An 8,731-nucleotide genomic window follows, 5' to 3' on the forward strand; every position below is an offset into this window, starting at 1 on the left:
TCACATTTCCTCCAGGAAGCCTTACCTGAGTAATTCTCTCATCTCTCCCTCCTACTCTCTCTACTCTCTGCCTCTCCCCCTCAACCCCCTACCTCCACCACTCAGTCACCTATATGGATCTGAGTCCTCACCCCCTAAGCGCTCAGGTGCAGATCTTTAAACCAGATTTTATCACCCCCACCCCCATACCTGTAACTGATTTTATTATCCGTTTTTCTTCCTATCCCATATCCCATGAGAAGCTGCATGGCTCAGTGGAAAGGGCCTGGGCTTGGGAGTCAGAAGTCATGGGTTCTAATCCCCGCTCTGCCACTTGTCTGCTGTGTGACCTTGGGCAAGTCACTTCACTTCTCTGTGCCTCGATTCCCCCATCTGTAAAATGGGGATTTAGACTGTGAGCCCCATGTGGGACAACCTGATTAACTTTACCCCAGCGCTCAGAACACCGCTTGGCACATGGTAAGTGCTTAACAAGTACCATTATTATTATCCTCCACCTACCCAACTAGATTGTCAAATGCTTAAAGGCATCCATTACGTCTACCAACTCTACTGTAGTCTTCCGATCACTTAGTACAGTGCTCCGCGTGGAATGAATGTTCGGTAAATGGTACCGATTGGTAGATTGATGGATTGCTTTTTACTGAACCCCGCCTCTGAAGCAAAACACTATTCACTTTTGGAAGAACACATCTGAAGCAAACCTCATGGTTCCTGCTTTCACGGATTTGAGAGAGAAAAATAAAGCGCTTCATGTGAAGGAGATTCACCTATATACACAGAACTGTATTTTAAGCCTTCATCGTCGGCATTCCAGTGATTTTACCCACCAGGGCAAATTGAGGTATTGCCCAGTCTTCTCCAAGAGCTTAATGAGTGCTCTGCACATAGAACGTGCTCAGTAAATACCACTGATTGATTACTGATTGACTGGATATTCCCGTATCCCTAAGTCAACTTGAAGCCCAAAGGGACTCCATTAAGACTGTTTCACTGATGTCTCTGTTTGTTCAACCATCACAAACGTCATCACTAAAATCCACCCTTCCTTCTCCATCCGAACTCCTACCGTATTAAATCCAAGCATGTATCCTATCCGGGCTTGATTACAGCATCAGCCTCCTTGCTGACCCTCCTTACCAAACCATTCAGTCCACATTTTCCGACTCCTCGAGGACGTCCAGTGGTTGGCCCTCCACCTCCGCGTCGAACAGAAACGCCTTACCGTAGGCTTTAAAGCACTCATTCACCTTGACCTAGCCTACCTTACCTTTCTGATTTCCTACTACAACCCAGCCCCTACACTTTGCTCCTTTTATGCGAACCTACTCCCTGTACCTTGATCTCTTCTATCTCGCCCTCTCGCCCACGTCCTGCCTCTGGCCAGGAATGCTTTCCCTCTTCGTATCTGACAGGCAATCACTCTCTCCCCACCTTCAAAGCCTTATCGAAGGCACATCTCCAAGAAGTTTTCCTCGACTAAACCCTCATTTCCTCTTCTCACACTCCCTTCTCTATCGCCCCCGCACTCCGGTTTGCCCCCTTTCTCCACTCCTCCCTCAGCCCCACGGCACTGATCTACCTAGCCGTGATTTTTTTTATTTAGAATAATAATAATGATTTCGGTATCTGTTAAGCGCTTACTATGTGCCAATCACCGTTCTAAGTGCTGGGTAGATACAAGGTAATTAGGTCGTCCCACGTGGCGTTCATAGTCTTAATCCCCATTTTCCAGATGAGGTAACTGAGGCACAGAGAAGGTAAGCAACTTGCCCAAAGTCACATAGCTGATAAGTGGCAGAGCTCGGATTAGAACCCGCGATCTCTGACTCCCAAGCCCGTGCTCTTTCCACTGAGCCACGCTGTTTCTCGACGTCTGTCTCTCCCTTTAGACTGTAAGCTTATTAACAATAATAATAATAATGATGATGTTGGTATTTGTTAAGCGCTTACTATGTGCCGAGCACTGTTCTAAGCACTGGGGTAGATACAGGGTCATCAGGTTGTCCCACGTGAGGCTCACAGTTAATCCCCATTTTACAGATGAGGTAACTGAGGCACAGAGAAGTTAACTGACTTGCCCACGGTCACACAGCTGACAAGTGGCAGAGCCGGGATTACTGTGGGCAGGGAATCCATCTACTAACTCTGTTCTACTGTACTCTCCCAAGTGCTTCGTACAGTGCTCCGCACATGGTCAGCACGCAGTAAATGTAATTGCTTGATTGACTGACTCCTACTTAGCTCACCTGTGATGACCGTTTTACCCCCAGAAAAATTTATCGAAGGTACAGTATTTTCTTTAAGCCCCTAGATCACATTCAAATACTCTTTGGTCATTTTCCTTTCCCCACAACAGGCATAAACAAACTCCTGATTCACTGCCAGATACTGCGAAGACTTGAGAGGAGACACCTCAGATAGGAGGAAGGAAGATGGAAGAGGCCGGTGTATAATTAGAAAACGTTCCACTAGCTTCAGTCCCTAGAATGTGACAAGAAGAGGAGCATCACTATGCTAAAAACAAGACAGAGAGAAATGATCATCCACTGGTTAGATTGCGCTGTAAGGAAGCCAAGTAATGTGAGTATGTGTAAAAACGAAAAGGCAGTTTTCCAAACAGGACACTGGGAGCTTTTATTATTATCGAGTGCCGCCGAGTCGTTTCCCATTCACAGCGACTCTATGGATGCATTTTCTCCAGAACGTCCTGTCTGCTGCCATATTCCACAACTTTTCTATCCGTTATCGTTGTGACGGTCTCTATCCATCTAGCTGCCGGTCTGCCTCTTCCGTGTTTTCCCTGGATTTTTCCTAGGATTAGTGTCTTCTCCAGAGAATTAGTCCTCCTGATTATGTGTTCAAAATATGCTAATCTGAGTCATTCGGCCTTCCAAAAACCACTTTGTCTTAATTTGCTGCAAAATCCATTTGTTTGTTTTTCGGGTAGTCCATGGGATTTGCAAAAGCTTTCTCCAACACCACATTTCTAAAGAATAGATGCTCTTTCTATCCTGTTTTTTTCACTATCCAGCTTTCGGGTCCATACGTTGTCACTGGAAACACTAAAATAAATATACTCAGTTCTCTTAATAGGTGGGGGTTGTGCTCTTGCAAAACCCCATCTTAAAGAAAATCGCTCTGTAGCCCTCACAGTGCTCTGCACCCAGTAAGTGCTTAGTAAATACTATTACTCATTTGCGCGTACAAACTCCATCTTCAGACACCACATACCACATAGAGGCTATACAGTTAATTTTCCTTTTTAATACTGGTTTGGATTTCAATCTATTGTTTTATTTGGACAGGGAATGTGTTTGACAACTCTGTACTTTCCAAGCGCTTAGTACAGTGCTCTGCACACAGTAAGCACTCAATAAATACAATTAAATGAATGAATGAATGTTGTACTGTATTCTCCCAAGGGCTTAGTACAGTTCTCCGTACACAGAAAGCATTCAATAGATATGATGGATTGATTATTTTAACAATTAACTTCATCATATTTAGGAACAATTCTTCAGCTCCAGTATCATTTTTCCATTTGCCTAGAATAAACTAAAATGTTTATGTCAATAGAAACAACCAAATTTTCCCTCTGTCTTTAAATCCAGCATAAAAAAGATTGAGGTCTGAGACTGGCTTTTTAGTAAGGTAGCAACTCTTCTTTAACAGGAAAAAATAACGCTCTACTAAAACTTTACTTTACCATGGAGGTAACACTGTCGAGTGTTACATTTTCATTACGAATCGATCGATACGTATTTGTCGAGGCCTTACTGTGTGCAGAACACTGTATTAATCGCTTAGCGATATAAAATATCACCTCTGTTTGAAAAGCACATTGTCTCTTTTGGATGTTTCTCAAAATCAGTCTTTCTTTTTAATTCTCAGTTTAGCTTTACAGGAAAGGACTTTTTCAGGCAAGAATTAATAAGGTAGGGGAAGTGTTTTTGAATGATAGTTAATTATGGTTTGAATGTGTGACTGGTTTGTGGGCTTTCTTACAAAGTCAAATCGTTGATTTCCTTTTTGCTAGACTCTGTAATGAAAATGATTCTGCTTTATATGCCATCCAGCATTTGAAAATGAACTATCTCTGTAAAGAAGTGAACAGGTCTACTAATTCTTTTGTATCGTACTCTCCCAAGTGTTTAGTACAGTGCTCTGCATGTAGTAAGGGCTCAGTAAATACGACTGATTGATTATCAAAGCTAGAAACAATAGAATATCATGATTAGAGAGCGAAATGCATACGAGATCGTGGGGGCTTGAAACAAAATATAAGTTTAAAAGTGCACTGGGCAGTGTAATAGTCTATGAAAAATGTTTAGGATTATTCTGCCAGTGAATGAATGACATTCTCTTAGCTGTTTCTTTTATTGTTCAGTTGTAAGAGAAAGATTGGGAAGAAGAGTGAAGCCACTGACATAGAAATATATGACCTCAAGAATCTCAATAGTGATAAACAAAAGGAATTCCATAGCAAGCCATATGATTTCTAGACATTTCAAGTTCGCTCTCATGCTTTGATTTTTTTTTACACTAGCACCGCAAAGCACATTCCATCAATTACTTCTGTTTACTGAGCGCTTTCCGTGTTCGGATCTCTGTACTAAGCACTTGGGAGAGTGCAATGTAACAGAGTTGGTAGACATGTTCTCTGCCAACAGCAAGCTGGGAATTGAATTCTCCCAAATGTAGAGGCGAAAAAGGTCTCATATCTTTAACAGCGGCAGAAGCAGCTAAGACACTCAGTGAGGATCTACCGGATGCAGAGCACAGTGCCGAGCTCTTGGGAGTGTGCAAAAGGGTAAGCGGACACAATCCCTTCCCTCAAGGAGTTTACGGTCTGGGGAGGGAGAGAGATCGTTGTGGGTACTAGGGTATAGGAGATATATGTACATTCATTCAGTCGCATTTATTGAGCACCTTGTGCAGAACACTGTACTAAATGCTTGGAAAGTTACAATTCGGCAACAGATAGAGACAATCCCTACCCAACAACAAGGGCTGTGGTAACTGAAGGCCTTGCTCTCAGTGAGGAAGAGCCTTCAACTGAAATCACTGTGTTTTGCATTTGAAGGTGACACGACTGATAGTGTTATGTTATCTGCATACAAGTGTCAGGGCCAATTTGATATACCCTAAGTAATGAATCCATCAATCGGTGGTATTTATCAGAGAAGCAGCGTGGCTCAGTGGAAAGAGCCCGGGCTTGAGAGTCAGAGGTCATGGGTTCGAATCTCAGCTCTGCCACTTGTCAGCTGTGTGACTTTGGGCAAGTCACTTCACTTCTCTTTGCCTCAGTTACCTCATCTGTAAAATGGGGATTAACTGTGAGCCTCACACGGGACAATCTGATGACCCTGTATCCACCCCAGCGCTTAGAACAGTGCTCTGCACATAGTAAGCCCTAAACAAATACCAACATTAGCATTAGTAGTAGTGTGGAAGGGCCAAAGAGGGACTTGGGAGATACGAGGGGGAAAGATAGATTGCCTGGGAAACTGCTCCTGGGGGAGATGTGGTCTCAGAGGGTCTGATGTCCGGCTCCTGCCTTCTTATCTTTACTCAGCCAGCCTGCACACTTCACTCCTCTAAGGCTAACTTTCTCACTGTGCCTCGATCTATCTCACCAGCGACCTCTCTCCCAAGTCCCGCCTCTGGCCTGGAACGCCCTCCCTCCTCATCTCCGACAGACGACGACGACGACTCTCCCCGCCTTCAAAGCCTTACTGAAGGCCCAATTCCTCCAAGAAGCCTTCCCTGACTAAGCCCTCCTTTCCTTTTCTCCCACTCCCTTCTGCGTCACCCTAACTAGCCCCCTTGATTCATCCCCTCTCCCAGCCCACCGCACTTATGTACATATCTGTCATTTATTTCTATTAATGTCTGTCCCCCATTCTAGACTGTAAACTCACTGTGGGCAGGGAACGTGTCTGTTTATTGTTATATCATGCTCTCCCAAGCACTTTATACAGTGCTCTGCACACAGCGCTCAATAAATACGATCGGCCGACTCAGACTCATGCCCAAGAAGGAAGTCAAAAGTGCTGGCCATCTCCAGCGGTGTCTGTCTCATCTGCATGTCGGGAGCGAGGTGATTAATGTGAGTCTCCCTAGAGCTGGATTATATCATCACCCCCATTTATAGATCAGAAAAGGTAGCCATGTGGGGGCCCTCTTACCTGTCGGCTACTGGCCCAGCCCACAGCTATCACCACCATCTGTCATGGCTTTTTTTGCCTCTGCTACTTGGGCTCACCCCACTTCTGACTGGATCAGAAGTGATCGGCAAAGCAACTGGGAGATGGGGCGTGAAAGCACAGACCCGATGTGGATCACTGACCTGATTAGCTTGTATCTACCGCAGCCCTTAGAACAGTGCTTGGACACGCAGTAAGTGCTTAGCGAATATCACTGTCATGATTAATTACTGTACTTTGGGGAGGAATTGGTGCCCCCGCAAGAATGGCTATTCCGGCCATTTATGGAGAAAAAAACAAAAACGTATAAAATGCTCAAGGGAAATTCCTCTCAGAGTAGGATAAAAATCAATAATTGTCACCCAAGAGTGATAGAGATTTTGCGGCTTTCTAGAAAGCAAGTTCAAAATAATTTCCTCCCCCCAAATGACCTTTGAACTCTGAACTTGGTTCTGAGCAATGCCAAATAATGAATAGCAAATGAAGGCAATGGAAAATCCAGTAGAAATGCTATCCTAATAATTCAGCTGTGGGTTAATTAAATGGCCCAGAGTGCAGCGCTGGCCTTTAGAACCAAATTTACAGAATGAATCCAGAGATCACATTAAAAAAGCCCCAGGTTTATCAGACAGGGGGAATGTCTCTTCTTTTGGAAGTATTTTGAAAATTAATATTTAGGATAAGTTGCTTATTATATATTCACCAGGCCCACGAGGTGACTCACAAAATGAATTTCCAAGTCAAGTAATGAGGCTCTCTACTGATGCCTATAACTAAAGATGTTCCTTTGGATTTCCTGAGAGCTTAAAAAAAAAAACTTACATTTTTCTTTATGGGTTTTGTTGAGACCCTAGGGAATCCATGTTAATAGCCAATTAATATGTTGGAGTTGGAAATTTTCTTAATAATACAGCAATTCCAAGTTTAACTTGGTTAAAAATAAATCAAGAGCAACGGCTGTAATGTATGACACGATTATATGAATTACTAAGCAACATACTGTGCTTCTTTTAATTAAATTTTATTGCCATCTTCAGAATTGGTACCTCGAAGGGTGAACTGAAAACGAAAAATTATAATCTCCTTAGCGGTAAATGCAAAGCCTAACCGAATAAGCAAGCGGGAGCATTATTCCATGACTAGCTTGGAGCAGAGGATGGTTCTCTGAGTAGTGGCTATGTGAACAACTTTCCGTACAGTTTTCCTGCACAACTTGAAGAAATAGGAAAGCCAGAAGGGGCAGTCATTTTTTAAGGGTGGCTTTGCCAAGGCTGCATGTTTTTGCCCTCCCTTCCCCTCTCCGCCGCCCCTTCGCCCCCAGTCAAATGACACTATCCTCTATCCCTTGCGCTTCTTCACATCTTAGCATACGTGGCTCAGTGGAAAGAGCACGGGCTTTGGAGTCAGGGCTCATGAGTTCGAATCCCAGCTCTGCCACTTGTCGGCTGTGTGACTGTGGGCAAGTCACTTAACTTCTCTGTGCCCCAGTTCCCTCATCTGTAAAATGGGGATTAAGACTGTGAGCCCCACGTGGGACAACCTGATTCTCCTATGTCTACCCCAGCGCTTAGAACAGTGCTCGGCACATAGTAAGCGCTTAACAAATACCAACATTATTATACTTGAGCTATGGGCTAAGAGCCAGGGGAAGCGCTCAAGACATTCCCCCTCACCCCCATCCAGAGAGCAGAACTGGGTTCATTAAGATTTATAGCCTAATTTCATTAATCTCACATCTACATTTTACTTATTACTTTCAGTCGATAACTGTCAATTGGGATTAGTAGGAAGTAAAACACTCTCATGGAGAAGTGCCAAGCAGGCAAAAAAGAATCAAAAGGAAATGAACAGGCGGCGTGACTCAGTAAGCAGCAAAAATCAATGAGACAAAATGTATCGACAGCTGAACACATCCGTACTTGAGTTGCCACAGAATTCCAGATTCATTACAATTATACTTGCACCTGCCCTAAGCCGTCAGACCATTTTAACGTACACTCCAAAGCTTCCCGGTTTTCCTTTAAGACCCTATTCTATCGTTTACAACTTCCTTTGTCCCACCCAGTCACCCAACACCGTTTTCAGATCTCTTTCCCTGCCTCCCCGGCCCTTTCCTCCACAGAGGACTGACCTGCAGGTCCAGAGAAGTTGAGTGACTCTCCTGAGGTCACACAGCAGACAAATGACAGAGTCGACATTAGAAACCAGGCCCTTCTGACTACCAGGCCCGGGCTCTTTCCACTAGAACATGCTGTTTATTGATTGATTGATTGATTGATTGATTGATTGATTGATGGGCTCAGATCAGGCTCCCTTCCCGCACCGAGGGAAACAGGAGAGGTCAGCATTGCTGGAAGGGGAGATTGTTGGGGACAAAGGACCAGGCAAAGAAGCCCTAGCTTCGTGCTAGTTTGGAGCCCTGTTAGATTGCAAACCTAGGTTCTTTGTATATCCAATTTCCAGACTTTTAAGATAATTAACTTTGAAACCCTGTCTTTCCCCTGCCATTTTAATAAACGAAC

The sequence above is a fragment of the Ornithorhynchus anatinus genome, chromosome 14 (assembly GCF_004115215.2).
Source record: "Ornithorhynchus anatinus isolate Pmale09 chromosome 14, mOrnAna1.pri.v4, whole genome shotgun sequence".
Classification (NCBI taxonomy): Eukaryota; Metazoa; Chordata; class Mammalia; order Monotremata; family Ornithorhynchidae; genus Ornithorhynchus; species Ornithorhynchus anatinus.